Source organism: Balearica regulorum, chromosome 1 (genome assembly GCF_011004875.1).
Source record: "Balearica regulorum gibbericeps isolate bBalReg1 chromosome 1, bBalReg1.pri, whole genome shotgun sequence".
In the NCBI taxonomy this organism is placed as follows: domain Eukaryota; kingdom Metazoa; phylum Chordata; class Aves; order Gruiformes; family Gruidae; genus Balearica; species Balearica regulorum.
The window spans coordinates 56,170,732-56,183,300 of NC_046184.1; the positions used below are offsets into that span (position 1 = coordinate 56,170,732).

Genomic DNA, 12,569 nt, shown 5'->3' on the forward strand with positions numbered 1-12,569 from the left:
ACAAGACACAACTCATTAGCCTTTACCATCTTTCTTTGTCACAACAGGAGAGACACTTCTGTCAGTAAAAGCATTTTGTTGAAGCCCCTGGTAGTCATAGCAAAGGCACCACTTGGCAGTTGAAAACTGTAAAAATCCAAATCCAAGGGTTTTTTTGGTTTTTCTTGAGGGGGTGGGAATGTGAAGGTGGAGTTCAGATATGATTTTGGGGCAAAATAAAAAGAACTAATTTTATACCACTTCTTCTTGGAAAGACACAAAGGAATGGGAAAAACAAATTAGGTGGCCCACAGACACGGCAATTACTGGTGCAAAAACTGTATGGATATTTCAAAAGAAACCAACAGTGAGGGAGCCAGCAGTCCCCTGCCTCCCCCACCAGCATAAGCAGGAACAAAAAATTGTGGTACCTAAGTTCTCAGAAAGCAGGATTTCAAGTATTTCTGGCATTTAACTGCTCTCTGTCATGAATGCCTAGATAAAGACAATATATTGAGTTTAGCCTTACTTTGGACTCCACTGGAAAGTTCATTACGGCATCTAGGTCAGTGAATCCCACAAGAGATGGTCTGCCTGCTGGTTCTACAGTGAACAATAAAATAAATTAATAATCTGTCATACTTCTTTGCAGGTTCATATACCTTGAATGTATCTTGCTGTGTCAAACATCCTTTCCTTTAATTTCAAAGCTCAGCACAACTGGCTCTCAAGAACCCCAATGGAAAGGCCATTTGAAGCAGCGAGCTTTCACTGATCAGAAAGCACAAGCTCCACAATGCTGACAGCTTCGGGAAATGTAGAAAATAGGAGGGAGCAGAGAAGCACATGTAAGGTGCAGGGCCTAGTGCTTTGGTAATTTTTGCTTTTGGTAATTTACCACTGCAAGGTGATGTAGTCCCTTCTTCTTCCCCACCCTGTCACTGTGGGTTTTTTTTTTTTTTTCCTTCTCTTGTCTTGTTTTTTCCCTCTGCTCACCACATTCATGAATCGCATTTCTCATCTCAGCTTAAGGATTCATTGATTCCTATTTGTGCTAGGAGGAAGGGGAAAGAGCCATATCCAGCACCAGGAATACTCTCCCACCCATCTGCAGACTTTAAAAAAAAGAACAGGACAAGATACAGCAGCTGTAGGGAGGTTTTAGCAAGAACATAGGAAGTTCTACACTGGATGATAGCTTACTACAACTACGAAGGAGTTAATGCCTTTACCTCAATATATAGAAATACCAATGAGTTTATCGTGGAAGATCCTTATGTTCATGTTCACTCACATCCCTCTTTTGTGAGTCTTCAGTCATTCAAGACAACTGGTTGCACAGGTCTAAATGGGAATATTTTAAGTAAATCTAAGGAACCAGGAAAGCTGGAAAAAGAAAGAGGCCAGACATCTGACAATACCACACACATACAAACCATCAGCAGTTACCAAAACTCTTTTCATTCCCTGGAGCAGAAAAAACAAAGCCCCATTCTCTTATTTTGCTTCGTTCATACCATGAGTGACAAAGTACCTACCTTTGCATTTAGATACATTTCTCCTGCTGGGGGTTGGACTGGCAAAGATAGCTTCTGCAAATGCCCATCAAACAGCAACCTTTGGTTAGCAAGGGGCCTGAAGCTGAGGAAGAGCCCTTGTAACTCTTCTTTCATGCAGCAAAAACTGTCCGTTAATTAAAATATTTTGGAGAGTATAAGGAAAACTGTTCACTTTCTCTTTCTTCAGTTCTAGGACAGGAGAAAATGGAGCAGATGACAATTTATCTGGTTGAGTGGGATGGGAGAGGTTGAGGGACCAATAGATCCCAGAAGCTCTTATGAGTGCAGCTTGCATTCATTCCTGTGTTTTCTAATTAATAATGAAGGTAGTTGCTTATACTAAGCCAGTTTTCCCTAATCTTACCCTGCTATATCCTTCTATTTACTCCTTTCACCCCTGCTTTCTCTCACAGTGTATTTTATTGTATGATTCTATGATTGTACGTTTGTATTTTTAAACTCGGCCATTAAAACCCAGGTTGCAGATTTGTTGGTGTGTAGAAACTATCAGGTAATCTCTCCCTTCTACAAACACCCCTTTTGTTCCATCTTATTTGCATTAAGAATCAATATGGGGTGCAGTTCATCTTGCATCTCCCATTTCTTTGCTGCGAGAGCAAAATCTTTGAAATTCCCCTGTAGACTTACGGGTTGTGAAGATAAAGGGGCTTCTCTGCGGTCCTGCAAAGGTCTTTGGTGAGGTTTCAGGAGAGGGGAATAATCTATTATGTGACAACACCAGAGCTGCTGTGAAGGCAAGCTGAAGGTTGGAAACCTTAGGTGTCCCAATCCCTAGCCAACACGGACTAGAAGGGATTTCCTTTAAACTCACTTTGGATCTTTTTAACCTTTGGGATGCGGAGGAGGCCTCCTCCTGCCGGAGTCTGGTGAGCGGTGGCATTCCTGGTGCCACCTGCCTTCTTCACTGAGGTTAGAGCTGCCAAGAGAGAAGAGTAAAAAAGCGACCGTCATTTGACAGTGAACGGGTTCACAAATGCAACTTCCAGATGAACCTTGGATGTTTGTTTGAAAGCTTCTTACCGGGGTTTGTAGTCAGCCCTCCTTTCCTGCCGGGGGTGAGCGGATTTCACTCCATTAACTGTATCTCCCTCGGGTTCTCTGTTCAAGTTAAAAGGAAAGTTCTCAAAGGTCTTGGAGGGCACATTTGGGACTTGCGTACAACAACACAACAGTGGTTTGTTTACAGCAGCTTAATTTAAATTGGATTTCACATCAATTCGTCGAGCAGCTGAGGAGCCCCGTGTGGACACACTTATTTACCTTAAGAGTTGGCTTAAAATCAGTTCCTAATCGATTTAAGCTCCACTGATCAGATTTAAATATATATTTAAAAGGTCAACACAACCTTTTGCATTGATTTAATGAAATGATATTGAAAGCAGTGCTTGAGTAAACCGGTGCGGCTCTGTGTAAAAGCTGTCCGAATTAGTGTAATATGGATTGTCAAAAGATGGAGCAACATTTCTCCCCCTCGAAGCTTGCAAATTCAATCTCTTGACTGAATGCTAGCAAGATAGAGGCTGATGGATCTCTCCTCTGATGGAGCCATGTATTGATTTTATCATTAGATATACAAAACAAATGCCTAATTCTGTAATAGGCACATTTTATGCCTTCCCTTGATGGTGTTGATCTTAGCCCTACATATATATATTTTAGCTCAAAATCACATATATTCCCTCTTCGATATGAAAGTTCAAAACTCAGGCCTGGGAATGTTTTTGAAATTATGATCTGTAAAAGATTATAATCTGGAAAGATAGGACCTTTATAAAATTTAGATAACAGCACGAAAGGATCACTTATGTCAGGAGCCTTTTTCACTGTTTAACAGGTGCAGATATTCACCATAAATTAAATCTTATTTGTGCTGAGTGGTTGAATTGCTGAGGAATCACTTTATTGGTATGTGAAATATTTACTATGTATAGCTGGACAGCTTCCCAGCAGTTCTGATGAAACACATTAATGCACAAGAAAGAACATCCTTTCTTCATAACGCTTGTGAAAACGTAAGCTTGGCTCCTCTCAGTATCTTACACAGAGTTTTTTAAAACTATCTGAATTGTCTGTACAAAATTTATCTAGAATAACTATTAAGAAAGATATTTTTAGGTAGAAAATTCTCTCTCTGTTGAGGAAAGCTGCTGCTATAAACATTAATATCCAAAATAAAATACACTTTTACTTAAATTACGTTTTTCTTCACCCTATTTAGAAATTGCCTTTTTCTTATAGAAGGGTGAGAAATCACATGTAGCTTTAAACAATTTCAGATGCCCAAAAGAGAAGTGTGATATTGGGATCACTTCAAAAAGCACATGAACTTAGAAGCCAATAACTAACAGTTGGCTGGGAATTATTTGCATGTGTCCTTTGAATAAGAGGCATTATTTGCTAAGAATGATTTATTTAGACAATTCTGCTATGGATTTCAGTATCTGTGGAACAACCAAAATATGGTGCGAAGATAGGAGAGGCTTCCAGTTACTATCTAAAAGTTTTGGGTTCCCACCTGTAATAGGAGATCTGGGTTTGCTATGTATAGTAATTGTTCTGCGTGAGAAATACAGGCAAGTTTAGCTCTTCGAGAGTGTTATTATATGCAGGAAAAAAGGACATCAAGAGCAGATTTACACAGACAAGAAAAGTTTCAAACAAGCGTAGGCCACATTCCTTGCAGCTGAGGAGCCACATAAAAAACCCGAACCTAAATTAAACAGCAATAAAAGCCAAAATGAACTGTGTTATATTAAAAAGCGAATACTGAGAGCCATGAAAGCTCAAGAGTTTACATGAACAGCCTATAAAATGCTAATGTAACTAACACCAGGGAACTTTGTAGAAATCATCCCTCTGCAAATCTAAAACTATATTAAAAAAAAAAAATCAAACTATTTCCAGCACCAGGAATAACAGATGTATACAAATTTGCAAGGTTAAAATTTGTTCTCTGTTCCCGATTCACAGTGTAGATCATCAAAGTATACATACCATTTCAAGGATACGTTTCTCTGAGATGAAAGCAAGTCCTCCGTCCCACCTGGGATAAACTGCCTCTAAGTTTAAGTTCAGGGAACCCTAACACGAGTAGTACAATTGCTTTTCCATCCTCTAAACATTACGGCTGTGCAATGGACTGCTCATGATAGTCTGAAGAACTCCTCTGGGCTGGCTATGAACAACAGTATTTATATTATTTTTGCACAGATGCTTGTAACAATATTTTTAATATTCATGCTTTACATGGAAAAGACTAGGTGCGCAAGGCAGCATGTGTACGCGTGTGTTGGCTTTGACATTTCGTTTGCTGAATGGTCAGGGAAAGAGTGTGAAAAAGAATCACACAATCACAGAATGGTTTGAGTTGGGAGGGACCTCAAACACCATCTAGTTCCAACCCCCCTGCCAGGGACAGGGACACCCTCCACTAGACCAGGTTGCCCAAAGCCCCATCCAACCTGGCTGTAAAAATATAGAAGCTTAGCTATAAGAAAACTTATATTAACTAGAAAGCTGCTTAAGGCCTAGAACTGTTTTAAAGCCTATAATCGTGGGAAAGGGGTTTTTAATCAAGGTAATAGCTAACTGACCATGGCAATGTACAATACTGCTACGTTCCTTGTACAGTCCCTACCCAACCGGACAATAGGCCCGGGAATATTAATCTTATGAAGTAAGTTGTAACGGACAAGTGTATCCACAGCGAGGATACTGCGCATGCCTGCAAGAAGAGGGTTATCCAGCGAACACAGGTGCAAGACCATTGACGACCACCAACTCAAATCACTGAGCATGCATGATGGGGAGGAAAATATGGAAATGGATTCCAAGAAATGATTATCATAGGACTGCCTTTTCTTGGAAAAATAATGAATATGTATATTTTGATTCTATATAACCTGTATGTTGGTGATCACCTGGCATGCACGTTTGGTGGAGCTATTTCCCCCGTGCATCCAGCGCTGCAATAAAGCAAACCTCGGGTAACTCACGTCTGGTAGAATTTTTCTTTAACACTGGCCTTGAACACTTCCAGGGATGAGGCCTCCACAACCTCTCTGGGCAACCTGTTCCAGTGCCTCAGCACCCTCACAGTAAAGAGTTTCTTCCTAATATCTAATCTAAATCGACCCTCCTTCAGCTTAAACCCATTACCCCTTGTCCTGTCACTACACTCCCTGATCAACAGTCCCTCTCCAGCTTTCCTGTAGGCCCCTTCAGGTACTGGAAGGCCGCAATTAGATCTCCCTGGAGCCTTCTCTTCTCCAGGCTGAACAACCCCAACTCTCTCAGCCTGTCCTCACAGGAGAGGTGCTCCAGCCCTCTGATCAGCTTCGTGGCCCTCCTCTGGGCTCAAGCAGGTCCTTGTCCTTCTTATGCTGGGGGCCCCAGAGCTGATGGGGGCCCTCAAAAAGAGGCAATGATCTTTTATTTATTTACTATGATGCACAGAAAACTGCTGCAAAGCAGTCAAGGGTCAAATCTTTCAAGTCTATTTTTGCCAAGGAGATACAAACTGCCCAAGTAACAGATGGATGAAGTATTTCTCCATGAAGACTGCACACATTAGGCTAAAACCATTGTGCTAGTTTATTTTGACTCTAAAATTGCAGAGTAAGTGAAGAAAGTGTCTTTTTATTATAACATGCAATATTTTAATTAAAAGGGGAATTGTGGCTTCTGCCATTAATGCTAGCACATTCATACAGATGTGCAAAATAGAACTTACTTTCTCACAGAATGGAAGTTTCTTTCTGGCCCCATATGCAAAAGCTCATATAGAGCTTGTAGTCTCGCTATTTCCGATTAATACAGCAGCAGTCCCATGGAGAACCCTCCTTTGAGTAAAGGAGTGGCCACATCAGTTGGGACAAATTTTTTCCATAATTTGAATGCATCGTTAATACTTAACGTTTCAAATACTCATTAGGGTATGACAGAGAACATCAGTCACTTCCATCAAGACTGGAATTCAGAGGAGCAAAAGTCCTATCCTCACAACTAAAACATTGCTGAGATAACACTGGAAACACTTGCTCCTGTTTCCATAGGCTCAGCAATACTTCAGCTGGTCTTTTTATGAACATCAGCTGACCATGTGATATGCAATAGCAGACCGTACAGAAATCATATTTCCAGTCAGAGACTGGAGCATGCTAGTTAGCTTCAAGACCAGTCTAATCTCAACTACTTACTTAGGCGGTTTTATCCCTGGGAGCAGTGAAAAAAGATAGTTTAAAACTCTTATATATTAAACTGTTATAAAATAAATTACAATTCATGTTATTAACTTTTCTAAATCAGTTCATCTACTTAAAATTTTATTCTTTTTAGATATGTGTTTCTTGAATAAAAAAAAGCTAGAAATAAGGAATCAATTTCCATTTTGCCCAGATCTTTATAATCCAAAAATGTTTTTAATCTTCTAATTTATGTAACAATTCCAAAGTTGGGGGAAGAGGATATGACATCTGCAACAAGCATACATTTCAAGAATGCTTCTATTTGCCACTTGTCAGTTAAATAATATTCAAGGAGTAATACACACAATAAAGGAGATAATGCAAATTGTTGTTCCTTGACACCAGTGACCTCTAAAGATCTCCTGAACCAGATTAAATATTATTATCATCATCAGTCCAGCCACCTCCAGATAAAATGAAATAATGCTCTGTGGCACAAGCAGGTTACGAGAGACTGAATGGAAAAGCCTGAGCAGAGCAAAAAGGAGCAAGGCATGCTGAGAGCAAAATAACGATATGGCTGACTTGAAAAGATAGAGAAAATAATGAATTCAAAACAAGCAATAGAGACTGCCCATCACTGTTCAGTTTGCAATTGCTGCGCCGTGTGGTCACTTCTCTCGGATTAATTACTGAAAAGAGGAAAGTAGGTGTGTATGTACTTTCCCTTGTTTACATTGAAAAGGAAGCATGCAGAAAAGCGCACAGCAAGTGCACACAGGCTCACACCCCTTCTCCTCCAGGCGTGGAGTAGAGCTCTCATGGAGACATCCTCCTGGTCAGTGCTTGGGGTTGGGACAGGCTGCCTGCATCAGTCTCCTCCAGACCTTCTCCAAACTTTTTTCAGGGCAAATCCACGTTATGGACCCTGTAAAAGGTCACCCCTCCTTTTAACTATGCTCAGTGGCATTCATGTCTTCCAGCATGCAAGCTGGAGCAAGCTTTCCGACGGAAACGTTGTTCTGAAAACATCAGATGACAGGATGGAAACATCTCCTGCTGCAGCATGTTTGTTACCTGTTAGATATATTATAGCTGGACCAACACAAGTTTACCAAATGGGATGGAAAAAAAGTTGGAGGTACATGAAATTGGTATCATGCCTGATATAGATTTCAAATGGGAAGCAAAACAACAGACAGACACTGAGGATTTCAGGGGAAGACCTTTGCTGTTGAGGAGGTTAAAGCGATCAAATGTAACAGAACACAGACAGTTTTGAGGACAGGCCTTTTCTGAAACACCAGATCCTAAATCCAGATTGTAACCTCACAGGCAACATCGACTCACAGGATTACTCAGTTCTCTCCTTCGCACTTACTTGTCAGGGTTTGGATTTTTTTCTTTCACTTTGCGTTGGCACAAGTAGTCTGAGATCTGCAAAGCCAGGCAACTCAGGGCATAAATGGGAGACTTAGATAAAGTCTGGACTATGCTCGTGTCCTGTGCAACTGTTTATTTTACGGGAACAAATACGATGGCAAAAAGAGGGGCAGGCCCCAGTGTAGTATGGATCCAGGTCCAGAGGAGTCACTTTGCAGCCCCTTTTGCAACTTTACATTTAATTTTTTTAAACACACAAGGATTAGGTTAAGTACTAGGGGAGAAAGAATAAAAAGGAGATGACACTATTTACTGGAAGACTTGATTTTCTTTTCTGTGTGTATACGTGTCCAAGATCTTTTCTACTGGAGGAGAGCCGTGCAACACGTATGTCTCTTCATTGCTTATTTTCTTCCTTTCCTCTCTGGTTCTCTGTCCTTCTGGTTTTGCTTTCCTTGCTAAACTGTGAACAGCCCCGTTGTGCAGCTCTGGGGACTATGAGAAATGCGACTGAAGGAGGACATGAAATTCTGAGTTGTAGGCATTTTTATAGAAGTGCAATCACAGTTCCACTGTCAAGGCTAAAATGAACCCAGAGCAGGTATCCAAGCTCTTCATTACACGTATAAAGTTGCTCCTTATCCTCCCTACAATGACTGCTGGGAGGGGTGGGGGAGCAAAAAAAAAAAAAAAAAAAAAAAGGAAAAAATGCATAGATATTTAATGATGGGGTGGTTAACAGCTGGAGCAAATGGCTGAAAGAAACAATTCTCCATCTCATTCTTCTCCCTCCCCCAGCCTTCAGATCAAGGCTCGACACCTTACTGAGGGATCTGTTGCTGTCACACAACGAGCTACCAGGCTCAGCGCTAAATTGAGGAGGTAAAAATGCAATGGCTGTAATAGGAAGGCGTTCAAGCTACTTGATCAAAGGGTGCCTCCTACCCTTTCATTCAGTGACTCTATTCACCGAAGACAGGCAATATTCTAGAGGATTTTCAACTCAGTCCTGTATTGGCTTGTGACTCATTAAAAATAGAGTCCTTAAGAAATGTAGCATTTGGTGCATTTCATGTCTTAAATGAGCTTAGAGAAATAGCTTATCAGTCTTCTAATTTATTATTAACATTCACTAAAATTTCAGAGAGAGTTGCACACTGGAGGAAAATAGCTCTCATATCTAATTGCTGAGATTAATTTCCAGTTATCAGTATATTAGGAATTTAGGTTTGAACTACAATCCTCCTTTTCATTAATTGCTACACTTGTTCTATTTCTCTAAGAAACTAAGTTAGAATGATACATTTGGGTTCAAAACTCACATAGTTCACAGTTTTGAATTTCAAGAGTAATATTCTTTCAGATGGCACATTCTCACCTTTCCAAGAAAGGTACTCCTCAGGTGAGAATCACAGAATTCCATCTCCTCAAAAGCCTCATAGTGCAGGGAAATTACATTATAAAATTGAAAAAAAAACCCTGAAGATGGAGGCAATGTTAAGGCTGTGTGGCAGCGATTTACAGTAAAATATATTACAGAGATAATGAAATTATTTAGACCCCAAGAATTACAAAACCTGGAAATTCTAAGGTAAAATTAAATTTAACAAGAGATCCAGATAAAGCATAAAGAAATGAAGAGTCAAATATCTAAACAATCTTAATCATGCTTGGAGAAAATCTCTTCTAAATCTCTAACTAGCTAGAAGTCACAACATTTGTTTGCATAATATGCGTTTGTGTATATATATACACTAATACACACATGCTTTTGAAGATGAAGCATACATTTCCACTTTATACTGTACAACTGAAAGTTCATTAGAAACCTCTCTCTGCTCTGCAGTCGAGGGCAAAAAATACAGCGTGCCTTTAAAAAATCTCTTAAATCATTTCCAAGTCCACAAGTGTAGAACTATCTCAATACAAACTGTATGGTTTTGCCTGGTTACAGTCACCACAGTAACACCCATGTAGCTGTTAAAAACCCTCCTTTCCTGGGAAAAAAAGAACAGGGTAAAGCATAAATTAGAAAGCAATATACATACCAGATATCTGCAATGCATCACATGAACCTCAGCAGTACCTTATGGAATCTGGCAACAAGTAACGGGTGAGTGCAACAAGCACACCGGAGGCTGCGGCTCTTTCGGCTGCAGACTGGTACCTCTACATGTCTGGAGGGGGAACAGTTAGAAGGACAGTAGGAGATTTAAGGCTTCTGTGACAGAGGCAGCTGCATGAGGATGCGAGGACTGGAGATTCCTGAGCCGTCAGCAGGGCCGTGTCTCTCTGCCCCTCAGAGAACGAGAAGACACGTGCAGCTGGGCTGAAGGAGCGTATGTACGGTGTGCGAGGAGTCAGCCGGACCCGGCTCTGCAGCAGTTTCAATCCCGTGATGGGAACTCTCCCAGTCCCTGATGCTGTATCGAACCTCGTCTATCCAAGAAGCAACGTTTAAAATGTTAAGCAGTTACTAGCTCAAAATGGGATCCTGACGGCACATTGGGACAACAGCGCAGAAATGCCAACACAAATGATGAACTTCACAGAGGCCACTCAATAGAAATGATGGGTCTGCCACGAGGAGGTAAGAAAGGGCGTTCATAGGCAGTATCAGAAACACCAGTTTTGGTAGCCTGAAACGAGACCTGCACTGAGAAAGCTTAAACCTCCAACCCCTTCTGTTCCATTAACAGCTGCGCTTTCTCTGAATGACTACGTTTGCTACACGTACACAACTGAGATGTAATACTATTAATTACAGAGGTATTGGTTGTAGCTCCTATAGACAAAACTGATGTGTTGTACTCAGTGTGCACATTAGACTGGCAAAGCAAAGTATCTTATCCCCAAACTTAAAGCACTACCTCTCTGAGTAAAAGATTCACATGATAAGAAATTACCTGACGGCTGCTAACTGTTTCCTGGTACAAGAGTCAGGCTGCTTAACCTTAACTTGGATCAGTGGCCAATCCCATTTTGCATGAATCTCCCAAAAGAAGAAACCTCGTTCTGCCTGGGAATGAAAATAAGCTGAGCCTCTCTTCCCCTCACACAATATTGTTCATATTGGCCTAATTTACTGCCAGAAAGCGCGGTGAACCTATTTCCCTGGAAAGAACTCCATTTCAACCAGTTTTTGCTGGACTGCCAACTTCTCCTAGTTGATGACTGACTCACAGGCTGAGTGTTCCCAGCCTCTGCTGCCATGATATTCCTGCTTGAATCATGAAAAAAAAAGAGATTCCTTAAAAAAGCCACAGGCTCTTCACGGTCTCGAGAGGAGAAAAGCAACACCGTCAGCTCTGGCCCATCACAGCATCTCTGAGACCAGCATTTGCAAGAAGCTCCCAAACCGAGACTGTACCTCACTCCTGCGGTGCTACTAGTTTCCCCAGCATCTGAGGGGAAGGAACATATTGACCCCTCCAGTATCCATTCTCACTCTGGGGTCTACAACCAGCTTTCTTGTTAACTTTTTCTTTGCTCAAAGATCTGGTCATCAGGCTTACCCAGACAGGATTTTTTTTTTTTTTCTTTGCCATTGTTAATGGATAACTCTGTCATGGTAGTTAAAAAGGCATATGTGGTATGAGTCAGCAAGAGAAGGTAACAGGCATGGAGGACCTGGAAATTCTTCCTTGTTCCTTTCTGCCCATCCTCTCGAGAGTCTGGTTTTGGTTAGCCAAATATTGGGTGCTGCTCCAGAAAAACAACCTGGTGGGCTGAGGCATAACTTGTCCCAGGAAGACAGGGGTGCGTTGCTCCGCTTGCTGCTAGTGAGGAAGGCTCAGAGCTGGCAACAAGACAAATTCTGAGAAGGAGAAAGGGGCTGAAGGGAGAAATTGAGCATCATTGAGCCCACCGTGCCTCACTGTCCATTTAAATTATGAATTTTGCTATAAAATGTAACTTATTGTAACACCTCTGAAATACAATTAATTTTATAAGTTAGACCCGCTCCTAGACCCAGCGTCACGACAGTGTCCAAATGATGATTTTAAATCAAGTAGAGGCTGAGCATGCATGTAGGGAGCACATTTAAAGAGATGCTGTAATGATCTCAGAAAATTATAAACTTAAATGCAGTTTAGATCTGCATACTAATGAAGAGATGCCTATATAGGTTTCTAGACAACTCAGTTTAAAAGAAATAAAAAAATGTCAATTTATTGCAGTGCAGAGTTTCATTATCCAATTACAGAAAGTATTAAGCATCTCATCATAATTAAAGCATTTTTGTCATTTATCTCATATAGATTTTTTCTAAGTTTAACCCTAACTCTTTTTGCTTTATGGTAATTCTCCTGGGAGTAATTACTAAATTTCCATAGCAGTAATTTGGATAGCATAAGAGCATGTGACCTCAGCCTTGCTCCTTCCATCATAATGAAGATTTTGCCTAGAAACGTACTTTCTCCCCTTTACATTATTTAAA

At 40.8% G+C, this 12,569-nt stretch overlaps 1 long non-coding RNA gene across 2 annotated transcripts; it reads right to left on the reverse strand.

Annotated features, from left to right (window-relative positions):
- Nucleotides 1-1,272: 1,272 nt before the first annotated feature.
- Nucleotides 1,273-2,764, reverse strand: LOC142601720 (uncharacterized). Of its 2 annotated transcripts, XR_012835302.1 has the most exons (4): nucleotides 2,580-2,764; nucleotides 2,187-2,475; nucleotides 1,518-1,727; nucleotides 1,273-1,323 (listed from the first exon to the last, which is right to left on the reverse strand). It is a non-coding gene; the product is annotated as an uncharacterized LOC142601720 (long non-coding RNA). The 2 variants fall into 2 exon arrangements; XR_012835296.1 differs by having other exon boundaries at nucleotides 1,518-2,475.
- Nucleotides 2,765-12,569: the final 9,805 nt, after the last annotated feature.